General features: G+C 38.0%; 1 protein-coding gene and 1 long non-coding RNA gene across 11 annotated transcripts in view; both read right to left on the reverse strand.

Annotated features, from left to right (window-relative positions):
* The window catches only part of MAGI2 (membrane associated guanylate kinase, WW and PDZ domain containing 2), a 726,260-nt gene that overhangs the window by 408,705 nt on the left and 300,595 nt on the right, over positions 1-16,960 (reverse strand). The window lies entirely within an intron of this gene.
* LOC116443015 lies at positions 2,152-7,895 on the reverse strand. The gene is made up of 3 exons (XR_004239720.1): positions 7,886-7,895; positions 7,550-7,552; positions 2,152-5,306 (listed from the first exon to the last, which is right to left on the reverse strand). It is a non-coding gene; the product is annotated as an uncharacterized LOC116443015 (long non-coding RNA).

Raw genomic sequence — 16,960 nt, forward strand, 5'->3', positions numbered from 1 at the left:
GCTAAAGTCAAGATGTGTATCATCTCCTGCTCTCCTCTCATTCACCAAGCTAGTTATTTTACTGCACAAAGACATGATCAGGCCTGATTTCTGCTTCATAAATTCACACTGATTATTTCCAATCACCTTCTTGTCCTTAGTACATTTAGTAATGGCTGCCAAGATTTTCGCTCCAACCCCTTCTCAAGGACTAAAGTGAGGCAGGCAAGCCTGCAGTTCCCTACATCCTCCTCCTCCTCCTCCTCTCTCTTCTTAGATATAGGAGTAATATTTGCTTTCTTCCAGTCCTCACGAACCTTTCCAGACAGCTGTAACCTTTCAAATACAACCAGCAGTGGCCTTGTGGTGACTGGCCAGCTCCCTCAGTACTAGTGGGTAAAACCCTTCAGGGATGCACCCATACTTCTGTATGACCTATCCTCCCCTACCTGTTTGAATGTTCCCTTATCTGGTCCTTCTTAACTGAGGGTAATTCTTCCTTTCTCCAGACTTTTCCTGCTGGCTTCAGGGACCTGGAATTGCTGAAAGCCAGTCTTGCCAGTAAAGACCAAAGCAAAGAAGACACTGGGCACCTCATCCTTTTCCACATCCTTCATCACCAGGTACTCTGCACAGTTCAGCGGCAGGAACACATTTGCCCTATTTTTGTTTTAGCTACGTCATGCCCGTCATGTCTCCTACTGGATTCAAATCCAGGAGGGCTTTGACATTTCTAATCCTGCTCCTGCATGTTTTTACAGAGTTTCTATGTTCCTCCCACATCACATGTTCCTGCTTTCACCAGTAAATACTATGTTTTTGATACAAACTAAGGGTACTTGCAGAGTTACAGTTACATTTTGTGTGTATATAAACTTTAATTCTATTCAGCACTTTGGAGTCTAGTACAATTTTTTTCCTGATATTGAAAACACTTTTGTTTTGAAATCCACTCTCTTGGACAGTTATACATTTCTAAAAAATAATAATTGCAAAATTCATAACTCATTATAATTACCAAGTTAATTTTGACCACAAAGCAAAATGCTTCATTGCTAAATCATGGTTTTCCTTCATCCAATATAATCATTTGATTAGGCATTCTGTTCCACACTTCCCTAATGATTTTAATTTTTTCCTCTGGAGACTGAATTTTTAGTCTTGTTTTTCAGATGAATGTCATAGCTGATAAAGAATCAACTTACTTCTAGCTTGTTCATAGATAATGATAATAAAATGGGGAAACATCAAGGATGATTTATTATACCACATCGAGCAGTGAAGGAAAAAAAACCTTGTCAGTTGTGCTCACTTCTTTTTATTTAAATGAATGTGATAATGTCCTCCTTCTCCATCTTTTCCAAAGTAATGTTTATTTGCATCTGATTTCCCAACAATATTACACCATATAAAGGAAAAAAAAAGACATATCGGAAAGCACAGTTAGTTGGTGGAGTATGCACTGGTGCTTGCAACTTAACTGTATTAAAACCCTTGCTTGCTGTATTTCTAGATACCACTGACCGTCCTCTTTAGGCCCCTTTTAAAACATGATGTACACTGTTTGGAGAAATTAAATTGCTGAGGATTGATAAGAAGTAACAGCATGTGTCAGCAGGAGAGATGTAACTCTGCAGGGAGCACTGCAGCTCTGCTGTGTCTGGTGCATTGATTTGGCTACCAACTCCTGCTGTGATTGTCCATGGTTTCCAGGGCAAATGTGCTCAGGATTTCCACTGACTCCACTGAAAGGTGTCTGCATCCATACTGTTCCCCCCATGTTTGTGCAGTCCTTTGCTGGACGTACCAAGGAATTCTGACTTGTGATCTAATTGCTGCACAAAAAGGGAACAGGATCCAGATCCCTTTCTCATATCTCCAACATCTCTGTGGGTCTTGGAATAGTTTTTATAAAAGCAGAAAAAATCCTCCAAAATGAATACTGTTCTCATTAAATTCAGCCGATGTGAATTAGCAGTATAAAAATACTTTCACAATAGATTGACACTTCACAAACAGAAGACATTTATTTCTGTTCTTACCTATTATAGTCAAAGAAGAAATAAAATATTCGGTAAATAACATTTTTTTTCTTTATTTTTTCCAGAAAATAAATAATAAAATATTTAAATAAAGTAGTATTTCCAGGGACATATGGGACCCATTTCTATTTTTGCTGCTTTGCAAGATACTGCAATGACCTCCAAGACCAAGGCCAAGCCACCCCCTGTTCAGCAGAATCTGAAGATGGCCCTTCCTGTCCTGTCATCCAGAAATGTAAGTTGTGGAAGGAAACTGGTTGTGTTAATCCTTGAAAATGCCTTGATAATGAGCAAAAGATTAATGGCACAGGTGAGAAAAAGGAACATCTGACAGGTTTATAGCTCTGTTCCTTAAAGTATGGACAGTATGGCATTGCCAGATCTGCTGCTACATGGCATGGTGGTGGCTATGAATGATATTCATGTTTCTATGTGAGCTGCATCCCTCTTTTCTCATGCTTCCACAGACTTCGGGTGAATGGATGGGAAGCAGGAAAGGAGACTTTACCCTTTGCCAAGCTTGGAAGCTCTCTTTGCCTGAATTGTCATCAGTGTAATAGGACATCAAGAGCTTACAAAGTGGATGACAGACTATTGTCTGTTTTAGAGACAAAGTGGCAGAAACTGCCAAGAGTGAGTCCCTTGTGTGCCTGTGTGTGTAAGGTGAGAAAAAAGGGAGCCTGGAACAAAAGCTTTATTTAGAAGCAGCATGTAAGCTGCTTGCAGGCTCATTGCTACTGGGATCTTTTGTACTGAGAGATTTTAAAAGGAAATTTAACACATTTAAAAAAAAATAAAATTTGTCCACATTCTCAAGCTTGACATTACTTTATGAGTGGAGACAATGAACTGCACATTTCCCAGTAGAGGACATGTTGCTTTATAGTGGATTAGGAGAACAATAAGAACTCCTCACAAACAATCAAAGTGATTAGATACAGGACTGAACTCTTCCTAGCAGAATTTCAGAATATATTTACAGAGAAAATAAATAAATTGCCACCTTTAGTATTCCTTCACAACTTGCAAAAACATTTTAGCTCAACTTTCACACAGAAAGTTGAGCTGATTATCCACAGTTTATCTATCAATGACAAAGATAAATATTTCAGACTCTGAGATGGGACGAATATGATTTTAGACTGGTCAAGGCGAATAGTTTTAAATTAATGAAACTTTAACTGCAAATAGCAGGAACCAGTAGGAAAAATGACTGCATGATCAAGATCAATCTCTGGGCTCTAAATCAGGTTAAAGAAGTTTTGAAGTTGCTTTAGTCTCTGAAAAGGTAAGAATTCATATATACTCATTTTTTAATACAGGCCCCCATTTGTAAGTTTTAAATATGATGACAAAACTGTATTGATGAACCTCACAAAATAGAACAGACAGTTTGAAGGAATATTAAGGGGTAGATCTTACCTCTTTCACATTGAGGAACATTTTTACTTCAAAGAAATTGATATGTCAGTTCGCAGACTAGATGGGGGTATCATTTTGGCTAATTTTAGAAAAAGAAATTATAGATGTCAAATCTAACATTATCATCTAGTCTGCCTTACAAAAAGAGACAGGAATGTCCACAGGGCAATGTTTTCCACTTACCTTTAGTACTTATCTTAGGGGGAATTAGCCTCCAGCATCACCTATCTCCTTCTGCCGACTGTTAGGAATTCCTAGGCAACTATCTCAGATTTACATGCTTAGCAGACTACTGCATCTTATTTGTGAAGTATTTTTAATGCACCTCAGGAAAAAAATGATGTCTACAGATTATTGACTGAAAAATCTGAAGCTTTTTTTTAAATTCTTTGTCCATATTGTTTTTTGGGGTTTGGGGTTTTGTTTGTTTGTTTTATTAATTTCCTTGTCTATACACGAATCTTCAGGGAATCAGAGAGGAATTTGGAACTCAGAGCTTCAATGTTTTCTGAAAATGAGCACATCAGTGAACTGAAAAGGCCTCTTTCCTGCTCATACTTACAAAAGTACAACAAATGTTCTCTCATATGCTTGCAAAGATACACAGAGACTTTTAAAATCGATTACTTACTTAACACCCAAGGTTTCCACACATGGAACCCTGTTAGGTGTTTGACATTTATTGGATGCTCAAACACCATCACAAAATTGCTTTTAAATATATTAGAAAATCTGGACTGTTCAAAAGTCATGGATTGCACAGCCATCTATATCTATTGTGTGTGTTTATACATCCTCTAGCACCAAAGCAATTTGAAGGATTCATGAAAGGTAACAGTAAGGTCTGATGTCACTGTGACTAATAAAACATAATTCATTACAGAAGTGTCTTGTGACTGATTGACCTTGATGTCCAGCTGAAACATTTATAAATCCGTGGAAATCTAATTATTTAATTAATTAGACTCCTCTACTTCTGTCAAATTCAGTTAAAATACACCAAGTTCAAAAGTTTTTGAAGGGAAGACAAAGACACAGACATGCAGGCAGGGGGGATTTGTGATCCTTGCCTTCTGTGCAAATAATGCTACAAAGAAAAGTCTCTTCTATTCTTGCAGAAACTTTGAGCCATTCAACCTAAAGCTCTAATTGACCATCATCCAGTCTCATTCAATTTGTTTCTGACTTATTCAGCCTGTTTCCAGTCTTATTCAACTTGTTCAACATCAATGACCTGGATGAAGGGATAGAATGCACTCTGAGCAAGTTTGTTGATGATACGAAACTGGGGTGAGTGACTGATACACCTGAAGGCTGTGCTGCCAGTTGGCCAGACCTGGACAGGCTGGCAAGTTCAGCGGAGAGGAAAATGAGCTTCAACAAGGGCAAGTGTAGGGTCTGGCACCTGGGGAGAAGTAACTCCAGGGAAAACTGTGGTCAGCAGTTGAGGGTGGTGATCCTGGTCCTCTACTCTCCCCTAGTGAGGCCACATCTGAAGTACTGTGTTCAATTCTGCTCTCCACAGTTCAAGAAAGACAAGGAGCTACTGGAGCAGGTCCAGTGGAGGGCCACAAAGACAATTAGGAATCTGGAGAACCTCTCTTATGAGGAGATAATGTGGGAGCTGTTTTGTTTGGAGAACAGAAGACTCAGAGAGGATCTCATTCATGTACATAAATATCTCAAAGTGACACGGGGATTGTGCCAGACTCTTTTCAGTGGTGCCCAGCAACAAGACAAGGAACAATGGCTGTAAACACAAGAAATTACACCTCAGCATGATGAACAACCTCTTTACATTGAGGGTGGCACAGTACTGGAACAGGTTGCCCATGGAGGTTGTGGAGTCTCCCTCTTCAGAGACTTTCCAAACCCACTTGCATGACTTCCTGCGTCACCCGCTCTGGGTGACCCTGCCTTGGCAAGGGATTGGACTGGATGATCTTCAGAGGTGATTCCACGATCACAAAACAATGAACATTCAATAAATATACCTAAAACAGGACTTTTCACCTTTCTTTAGGTACTCTCCAGGTAAAGGTTCTAACAGAAAAGTGTGGCGCTTCGGGCAAGTGTGAGGGGATCCCAATGGAAAGGCAAAAGCAAAAATGAGACCACAGCTGCAGAAGTGGCCTTCCATGAGACTCCTACCAACAATGGCATTATTTACTCTCTCTGTAGCAGTTATGTCAACTTAGCCAATAGCAAAAGAAGAAATCCACCAGGAGGCAAAGAAATGTAAACACATGGCTGGCAGGGTTTCCAGCCACTGGGAGCTGGCAGAAGGGGGTTTTACCCCTCGCGTGCTGACACAAAGAAGCCCAGAGGTCAACGCTGAAACCCCTCTGAAAGGCGGCACTCAGTGCCCATCACACAATGAAAAGGGGTAAAGCTCGTCACCCAAAAGGGGCTGTATCTTCCTGTCACTGTTCTGCAGGCACACAGGTGAAGGCAAAGAAGTAAAGAGAGGAGACTCTCCATATGTGTTCCACTCAGGCTTACTCCCGAGAAATCACAGGGACAAAGAGGCCAATTGGTGGGAGGGTCCAGGGATCTTATACTGGGTACAGAATAGGTGGGGAAAGGGATCTCAGCCAATGGGATAGAGACAAGCAGGTGGGATTGACAGGAAGGGAACCAATGGGAACAACACATAGGAGGGACTCAGAGAAGGATCCAATGGGGCATCGAGGAAGAAAGAACTTTCTAGAACTAATACATATTAAAGAAGGAAAATGAATATACATAACTTCATACATAAAACAAGCCGACAAAATATTAACCAATCAGGGGAAAACATTCAAAAGGCAAAACAAGGGAATCATAGGTTCTCACCACGACTGCAAAGTTACATGCTAAACTTGGGTTGCTGACGACCACAGCTGGTTGTCTGAGTTCTCCTCAGGAGAAAGAGTAGTTGCAGCCACCTGCACTGCTACCCATGGCTCAAAAGTATATATATATTTATTCTACTGGGGAAAATATTTTCCAGTTTTTTTTCATATGCAATGTAAAAAAAGAGACTGTTCCAACAACAAAAACAGTTTAAATGACAAATTTCTAATGTGACCTCTTACAGCTGCAGAATTACTGTGCTTGTCCATATAAACTGAAGAAAGGTGATGGCAAGTTCAAATGAATTTAGAAATGGATAATATAATGGATGTCTAAATCCTCTGTCAGGAGCTCTTGGAGTATCTCTAAAGAGGCTTCATAGAACTGTATGGGTACTGAGAATATTAGAAGTCTCTCCCTCATCTTCCCTGAACATTTCCAGGTACTAAAGCTGTCTCTGAGGTACATAGCATGGTAACCATGCAGCCTATTCCTCTGCTCAGTTAAAATAACAGCAGGTCTAAAAAATCTAATTCTTTTCTCAGCACTTTTCAGTTCAAGCACTAAAACCAGTCACTGGTGATCCATGGGGTATCATTCTGTGCCTTTTTCAAATAGGCATAACAGAATAATAATAACAGCTGCCCAGAAAAATCCCCTAAGTAGAATTGTGTGAGAGAAACTGATGTGAAAGTGATGGACAGTAGCCAAGCTGTATGGGAATGCTTCTCAGTATCCACTGTGTCTGTGTCTTATCATTGTAACCGGGTCCTCCAGATCTATCTCAATTACTATCTCAGCTGTAGCAAGTTGATAAGTGATATGTTAATGGGTAAGACGGAATTCTGATAGCAAGGGCACAAGAAGGCAACAAACCTCCAACTAAATGCAGACACAAAGAACAGTGGAATCCAAGGTCTGTTAGGAACTTCACCAACAAACCAGAATAAAGAACATAAGAAAACTGTGCATTGAAAGAAGGATATCAGAAATGAGGCTGAATAAAATTAATTCCAGTCCCTCTCCTTTCTTCACCTTCCCCTCTTTATTTTTCATTTAAAAAGAAAGGTGTAAAAATTCCTGGAGTAATCTTTTGTAAAGATCGGTAGCCTCTGTTGTGATCTAGAAACTCTACCCCTTGTTAGTGAGCCCTGATCACCTGGACATCTAACCAAGCACATCCAGGGACTTCTGATTTGTACCAGGGTACCAACACAACCCTATCCAACACAAATGAGATTTTGCTCCATTTTCCCTTCTGTTCTCCAGACTACCTACTTTTTTTTCCTCTCTGCCTATCTCTCTCTCAATTTCACAGTGACCCTGAGCCTCACTACACTTCACAGCACTTGCACAACAGGCTGCAGCAGCTCCTACTGAGAAGGAAACAACTTGCCTGGTGGTGCCTTAAGCTGTGAAATAATCAAAAATAAAAAGAGGTGTTGTAGAGGAGAGATTGCAGTAGTTGTTGACTACAACTGTGGGTACCCCATTAGGGTGCCTGTTTGTGGCTGTCATAGACATTTACAGTGAGAATATATTCTGCTCTTCCTACTATGGGTTCCTTAGACAATATTGGAAAAATAGCCTTATTCACAGTTGCCCACTCAAAATTCAGAGACAGGACTATTCTATTCAGACTTCTACATGTGCATGTCTAAAATAGCAACTCTAATCAATCTTCTCAGTCTGAAAAAGAGATTTATATAATTTTTGCATTAATTTATTTTGCTTATGAATTCTGATTATAATTTCCACTTTTTTCTCTTTCATCCTACATAGCTTTGGCATGGGACTAAATTGTCTAAGGTTTCTGCACTTAAACACTATAGAAATGTTGAAATTCACAAGTAGTATGGTCAAACTCTTAGAATATTGCTGTATTGAAATATTTCTATTATGTTGGGTGGAGTTACATTACAGATATGGTCAATGCTAAATGGTCAATGTGGTCGAAATAAATAATATTGTCATATTGTCTTTTTTTTTCCTGTATTCAAACAAATTCAACTAAATTTAACTATCAGCTAAGAAACTAGTCAGCATTATACAGAGAAAAAAATACAGCTTCTCATCTCTCAGAGGTTATTCAATACAATGCTCTGTAAAAATAAAATTCAGTAAGTATTTATATAGCTCCCTCAATCATTAGACAAGTTCTGTTTTTCTACTAATGTTCATGGAATTATGGGCGACTTTCACGTTGGCTTGTGGGGTGTAAATGATAACAAAATATGCTAAGAAGAGTTCAAAGTGGTGTAGAAGGTAGAGAATCAAGTTATCTGGTGGCAAATACCTACTTGGCTCCATGGACTTTGTTGCCAGACAACTTTGCTGTATACACAGTTTGAAATACAGTTTGAAATAGAACCCTGTTGGAAATGGGGTCAGGATAAAATCAAATTACAGCTAGATGCTAATGTGTATCTCTCCTGTAATCAGGTAACATCAAAACGGGCTATTACGCCAAAAATACACCAAATCACAAATACGTGCCCATGAACATATTTCAGAACATTTTGTTTCTCTTCCTTTTATGCATCCAGATGGACAATGCACAATAAATAGAAACTGGATGAAAAAAGGTGGTCTCACTGTTTAATCATGAGAGTCAATTAAATGAAAATGTCTACTGATCATTCAAATATCCAGCTGAAAAGTCTGCATAGCAGAAAAGACAATCTAAATACAAGATGACTACCACATCCTCTGTTCTTTCAAAGTTTAGTAGCTTTTGACACCCTTTTTTTAAAAAAAATCATATGACAGCAAGCATGCCTTAAAATAAAAACTACTCCATTTCAAGATAATACCTATTCAACCAGATGCCTGTTCACTACCACTGAAAGAAACCCAAATTTAAAGAAAAGGTTGAAAACAGCTGGTTTTCCCAATTTATAAAAAGCACAAGTGGAGATTAACTTTGGTAAGTGCTCACAGCAAGATTTGTTTTGGCTGTTTAAGTAAATTAGATTTAAAATATCGTTCAGTTTTTCATTTAAAACTTGGAAGTGATAACTAAACTACCAACCAATTTTTAGAGATATTTAATTGTACTCCAAGTGGTCAAATAATTAAGGACTTAATGTTGAAATTCAGTTTATTCTCAAACAATAAAGCTATTATATGTTCACTCAAAAAGAAAATAGGACAAAAGTACTCTGTGAGCTCTGCTATAACTAAGGAATTACAGTGTTTACATTAGTTTTGTATCTTAATTACCAAAGATATCATTAACTTTGTAGACTGGGACACTTTTCTTTTATAGCTGCTGTAATTTTATTTGTCAGACACTGGCTTTCATTGCAGAATAAACTGCTGCATATTTTAAAATTCTGACTTCAATAACTTACGCCACTGAATCTCTTTCTTTTTTACAAAATTAAAGGTAGTTAGAGCTCATACAAATGCATGACGAGACTTTGTGGAGGCCAGTCATAGCATTGGCACAGGAGATCATGGGGCATAAGCAGTCCTAGAGTGGTGGGTTTTAGGAAGCTATTTCCCAGGCCCATTTTTAGGACACTAACTATTGAACTTGCAAAGAAACATTAAGTGCTCCTTTCCATCTCTGTCTGAGGGAAAACCATAGGGCCACTTATACTGGTATGCTAATTACATAGTGGTAATGAAATTGTTCAAATTATATATGCCCTTTATAATTTAGGAATACAGAGAAGAGAAAAGTAAGAGAAACAACTATAAAGGAGAGTAGTAAGGACTATTTATACTCTGCAAAAATGCCAATTCACCTTTACAGCTGCCTCCAAAGCCTCTGAGGAGTCCCTGAAGTAGAGTCCCAAGAGAAGAGAGCCTTTCGACTCAGTTTATCTTTTCCTGCAGCCAAATGACACTTGTGGACAAACCTTGTTAACAAGATTTTTTCCGTGTTTCAGACAAGGACATTTTCTTTAAAATCAGAAGCCAAACCAACCTTGCCTCTATATTCATCATATGGGAATGAGGCTGCCTATAATGAATAAATCCCATCCATCCACATAAAAACTTTCTTCCATGATCAGATTTATTCATCTAATTTCTTTAAGCGCTCAGAAAGATTAGCTCCTGAACTTACAGCTCGACAATTATTCCTCAACCTTGAATGTGTGATGATGACAGCTTTAGCATCCAGTGTGTTCATGTTTAATATAGAAGAAAAAACTGCAGTTTACCAAGTGGTCTTACTGGCTTCAATCTCCTTAAATATATATCTGGACATATAAATCTAAATCTATTTAAGTAAGTACTCAAAGAAAGAAAAAGTTATGAATTAAACCATTCATCAACTGTATCTACTGCGTTATGGACATGGCCAAAGTTCAGTGCCTATAAATAGGATACATGTAATATTTCAAGGCTTACACAGACTGAGGAAAATAAAAAGAAAAATAATGCTGACTGGACTCTTCCTCTACTCAAGACTTTTTTTCATACTGGGTAGTTGGTACAGCTGCAATGACATCCCCTTCAGCTCCTTAGCACCACCTCCCAGACTGAGTTTCAGTCATGGATCATCTCATCCATTTACCACTTGCTCAACCTTGTCATCCTTCTGCTTTGTTTCTGTTTCCATGTCTAGATGGATGCATTTGACCTCCTTCAGACTTATTCTTCTCCTCCATCTCTTTCTGCTCAGTACCTTGAAAGCCCATGATCTATCAATGTCCAGTACTTATTTACTATTTCTAACCTCATTTTTGCACATTTTCTCCTTTAGCAGCTCAGGTTTCTCTGTCTGCCTATCACAAAACAACCTTCACTCCATTATTCTCTACTGTGACTCTTCTCCAACATTCAAATTAAGCTCTTACCTTTCCAAAATTAAAACACTGTTGAAAATCTTGTAATCATATGAAACAAGATCATAGACAAAAAAACCCCAAATAATATTTTAAGCTCTTTCTTGTTACAAGTGATTGAAAAATGATGTTTGAATGATTTGCATGCACAGACTGTAGGTAAGTCTCAAAAATCAGGTTATGGGGAGATATATTGGAAATAAATATATCCTCCAGCCTTCTTATCCAGTCTATGCATTTGTTGTTCGACTGGGGCATTTAATAATTGAGAAGGATTTTTTCTCTTTTCAAGAATGTCTAATAGAGCAAGAACACAAAACTGTATAGCCTAAAGGTTGTACTTCTGGTAAGCCTTTGCTTGTCCAAGATTACTCATTCCTGTCTGCCACATGAAACTGTTTACTTCATGTTTTGGTCCATAGTTTAAAGCATCATATTTGTGCAATGTGCATCAGTCAACATTAATACCAGCATTTGCAACCAAGGATAAAGAAAAATACAGAATCTGTCATTTATCATAATTGTATCTTTTCCTAAAAAGGCAAGAAAAACATGTTATCATCATTTGAAAAAATGGGCATTTAGCTACATTGACATAAACACTTTTTTTTTTCCCTAATCAGATTAACATTTACAAGATTAAATACAGTTCATTCATTTAGGATAAATCTAAATCTTGTCACATGAAGACTTTATAATCTCAGTGAATTGTGGGGTGGCATCATAGTACATGTCGAACAACTAATTGCAAATACCAGATTTTTAATGTTCACCTATGGATGTCAAGTCGTGTGACTCAGACACAAAATGTCTCTATACACCTATACGTAAAGCAGATATCTAATTCAGTCTATACATGAAATGCCTTTTTGAGTTCCCCAGTTGGTCTTATCTGCTGTATGCACCATCCCTGCACTAGGACATACAGGGGAGTCTGTGGAACTGTTACAGTTGATATATTCATTCATCTGAAAACCAGAGGCTCATCTGGCTGCTCTGTGGGGCAGGGTGTGATACCAACCTGTGGACACAGTATGTTCTCTTAGGTAATGCACCTTTTCATTCCAATTTTCTCTTGCGTGCATACATGCCAGGCGCAGCTGGTCACCCACGCAAGCTCAGCCAACCAGCTGCTTCTCACACCTGGGACCACAAAATGAGCAAGGCTGCCTAAGAAAGGACTTAATTATGAAACTGTGGAAATCAGTTGTTCACTCAGTGCTTGACATTTGAATTGCCAGTTTCAACTGCATGAGCTAAGCAGCCTTCCATATCACTGCAGTTCCTGCTCAGTTTCCCAGAAAAAAGCAGGCACTACATGGAAGAATATGGACAAATCAACAGGAGGATTTATTTCAATCACTAGCACTATAAAGTCAGGAAACACTAAAAATAAAGGCACTGATAAATTTGAGTGCATTAAATGAGTCCAAGACACCTGTGTGTAGGGAGCTATTGGCATATTTTGTACTTACATTTCTCCTTGGAACTGCCTGTATTTTGGGTATTGGAAAATAATTCCTGAGAAGCTTTATCTTGAGAAAGGCAAAGCAAAACACAACCATCTTCTTGTTTAGAGGACTCTTTACCATTTTTACCTTTGTAGGTAAACTATCTAGCTAAAGATATGACATAACAAACAACTAACCAAAGTGCTAGAAAAACAAAAAGCAGCTGACTTTACATAAAAAAGATGGGAAGCCCAACGCATAAAATTTATTTCATCAGACTTGCATACCATGCACTATTCTCAGACTTCAATGAGTACAAGAAAATCCATCTAATGTGTTTCTGATTTTATTGGTTCCCCAGCAGGACTATTGCTGGTCAGCTGACCAAAGAGCTGATTCAGTGGACCCTGGTTGACAGCCTGTAAGACTTGTCTAACTTAGATGAGGTTTAAAGATGCCCCAGGTGCCCCATGGCCCCAAGAAGCACAGGGTTGAAAGGGCCATCAGACAGCTATCTATAGAAATGCACACAAGAAATTCATGACTTGCTTGCGATCCCACTACATGTCTTGCATTAGCGATTAGGAGCTAAGTGCTGCTCTAAAAGCTACTGCTGTAAATTCATGGTGGTCAAGACCATTTGACCTCATATTTCTACAGTCTCACTCCTCTTCTTTTGCTGCTTGACAAGCAGTCTCTCCAGAAAATGTTGTTTTTCTGTTATTTTTCCACAGCAGGCTTTTACCAAATTATACTGGAATTTTTAGAAGTAGTCTAAAGTAGATAATCAACCTCTATCCAAAGGTAACACTAAAGGAGTGCAGAACTCACAATATGAGTCATTATTGAAAATATGAGGTACATTGTTTTGAGAATAATGAGCCTTGTCATTTTCTGTTTTTACCCATATGTTCTGTTTCCTCCCAGAAACACTGTCTCTTTTTCTGTTTCTGAGCTTCCATTCATCTTAGTATCAGCATTTTGTCCTTCCAGTGATCACAGCTGCCCAAAACAGTGCAAAAACAGACACAGAAAAAGCAACAGAACATGGATGAAAAACAAAATGTTCTCTATGTCCTGATGTACTTGTTAAGCAATAGAGATTGCATGGAGGAGAAGTTTGTTGTTGCATTCATTAAATATAACTCAGGGCTGTTTGTGCACACTCTCCTTGAAAGCCAAAAGCAAGCCAAGAAGGAAGGAAAGGAATCTTCTTTCTTTCAAGCACCCTTCAGAATAAAATAAAATAGCTCCTGCTATTTCTCTAATGAAAGGACTTCATTATACAGAAGTCCTTCTAAAGAGAACTTCATTATACAGATCTGGTAATCATGTAAATGCTGAAAGGTAGCTACATCTATTTTTATCTTGTCAATCTAATGGACCAAAAAGGCTTAAAATGTCTATAACCAGTCTAAGTGGCTGACACACTTGCTGCTAGATGTTTGTTCCCCAAGGATAAGTACACACAGCAGAATATGGGATCCCACACATATATTTCAATGGTCAAAGGCAAGCTGGCTCGGATGCCGGAAGGAACATCACCAACCCTACTGGTGCATTTTGCCTGGGTGAACGAGGCTTGCGGCATAGCAAAGTGTATTACTGTGGACAGAAGGCCATGCTCATACAGCTTTAAACATTTTCCAGAACTTAAATTAGAACAACCTACTTCTATAAGGAATTGCATTTTGGAGCAATTTCCAGGAATTCTCACTTCAGTGTTATTTAGGTGCAGAAGAAATGCTTGCAAGAATCAGCCTCCCCACCACACTAGACAGTTGCTTTCATCTTCAGACAAATGTACGAGCCTGATTTTCTTCTCCTTTACTTTGACTTTACATAGAATTATTTGAGCTGTCATAAGGAATCAGACCAATTATCCGTCTAATCCACTATCCCGTCTTTGACAGAGGCCATCACCTCATGCTTCAAATGAAGGTGAAAGGAACTCTGCAGTTGACAATTATGAAACAATCAGCCCATTGGCAAAAAAATGCCATTAGTTAATGTTCTGTCCTATACTCAGAAATCTGTGAGTTTCTATCCTTTCTCAGAAGGACATGCTTTATCTGATATGACTATGGGTATTCTTCAGTCACATGTATCCCTTGGTGTGTTTTTTAATACTTTCAACTCTGAAATGCAATTTATTCAAAGACAAGTTCAACGTCATGCAAAGCAAAAAACAATAGCAAATAATTAATCATGTTGTATTTCAATATTATTGACTATGTTCAATTTTAATGAGTATTCCTTCTGTTTGGTAGAAAGGTAAAAGATACAGTAGGGGCTATGGTTACATTGTCAGTACTTCCAATGTATTACATCTTACTATTACATCTTTCTTGTGTATACAAGTTAGTGTCAGACTTCTCAAGCTCTCATCATTACTTTCAAAGTCTTCTGCTCCTATTTTTTTGCTCTTCAAAATTCTTTCCATTTTCTTAAATGAGGTGATTAAAATTTAGCATAGGAAATTTAATCTGATAAGATGATGCTGAATACTCTCCATATTATTTTCTACTTAGTTTTTGATCTCTTAAACATCATTGTCTATTTGAAAGCTCCTGTGCACTAAACAGAATTATTAAAAAAAACTCCCTGAAATGGTACCTTGTTCCTCAGCAGGAGCAATTTCAGTATCTTTAGGTCCAGTGAGGTATATGGATAATTCAAATATATATTTTAGTATTCTTTACTTTCCATCTGCCATCTTCAAATTTCTTCTGCTATCATGCTAACTATGTAATGAAGGTTCATTAAGTCTCTCAGAGGCTAAGTATGCGTAACTCTTAACTATTGTGATTTAACTTGCAATTCCCTCTGCTGCTCTTGATCTTTTCCTGGAGAGTGTTTGAAAAATTTTTGCTCAAGCAGTATGACAGACATCGCCAAATCAAACAAAATCACTGTTTCTACAGCCTCCTGATCCAGAAGCTGTGTGATTTTGAAATAGGTATATAACCTCAGGCTCAGCACTCTCATACAACTCCTTGCCACAGCTGACCAGTGATCAGGATCACAGGCAAAGTGAACGGATGATTGACTGTGTCTACTCATGAAAAGATATCCAACTCACTGGAATTTTAGTGTAATTATTACTGATTTACAATATACCAATGTAAGTATCAGAGTATGTGTCTAGTAGAATTTAAGCATCTGATTGTAGAGATATTGGATGTTTTGATCACAAAGAAAATATACGTGTTTGTGTCAATCAGACTTTGTCACAAAATGCCAATGAACTTCTGACTTGAAAGCTCTCACAGGAACTCAAGACTTGTGAAAATTTCAAGTTAAATGAAAGCAGTAGCACATGTCTGGGTATATATTGTGATTTCAGGAGCTGATCAGGATTTGTATTTTTTATCAGGGGCTGACCCAAAATACATTCTTGTTTGACTCCTGTGAGTTTTCACACCAATGTCTAGACAAGTATCTTTCCAGGCATATTAGGTTTCTCTTGTCCTACTTTTTGCAGCACTGAACATTGCTATCTGTAGTTATTTAAAGACAGGTACATTTACATTTGATTAGCAGAATATAGGGATTCAGCTACCTTTAAGACTGATGCATTAACTTCAGTAATAACCTTTCCCATTAGAAATTCACATTACAATAATTAATACCACAATTGCAAAAACACAAGAAACAAGCCAGGGAGAAATAGCACCTCTGAGTTTTCAGTTCCAGTGTGACTTACAGCCTCTAATGTAATTCCTAGGCAATAATTTGTACTGAAATCTAAAGGCAGAGAATTTCCAGCAAAAGGTAAAGCTTTCTATTGCTTGAAAAGACAGCTGGCACAGAAACGCAGAGATCAGTTAGGAAATACTGAACAAACATCACTTTCTTATAATGGCCAAAATGTATTTTCATTTCTACTTCATTTTCTATATTTAATACAAAATGATTTTTATCTACTGTTCATGCGTTCTAATAATGTCAGATGTGTGGGCGTCCTGTAATTCTTTATGAATAATAAGGAATGCAAATAGTGCTATCTTCACACTCACAGTTGACTGCACTCTTGTTGGCTTCCCATCAGCACCTAATTTATCAGCTACTAATTTTCAGAGAGATAATGTCTAAGGCTAGAAGAATATCTCTGTGCGACTAACATTACATTGCTGAGGAAGAATGTTAGAATCATCTGACCAATTACATGTGCATCAAGACAGTCATATTTGATGGAGTTCATTTTCTAAATTTCCCTCACCTTATTTATCAAGACTTTTTATTATTATAATCAAGAGAAACTAACAATAATTTGTTGCAGTGAGCCATGATCAGCCGAATCAAGTGGACCCAAAGGTCCATTGGTTTGATGCTTCCACAACCCAAAAGCCCTGAGCATTCAAAAGGCTGTGAAAAATACATAAATCCGTGCCTTACCATTGGCCACAGCCCTCCCCTCCCCTTATTTCTC

The sequence above is a fragment of the Corvus moneduloides genome, chromosome 4 (genome assembly GCF_009650955.1).
Source record: "Corvus moneduloides isolate bCorMon1 chromosome 4, bCorMon1.pri, whole genome shotgun sequence".
In the NCBI taxonomy this organism is placed as follows: Eukaryota; Metazoa; Chordata; class Aves; order Passeriformes; family Corvidae; genus Corvus; species Corvus moneduloides.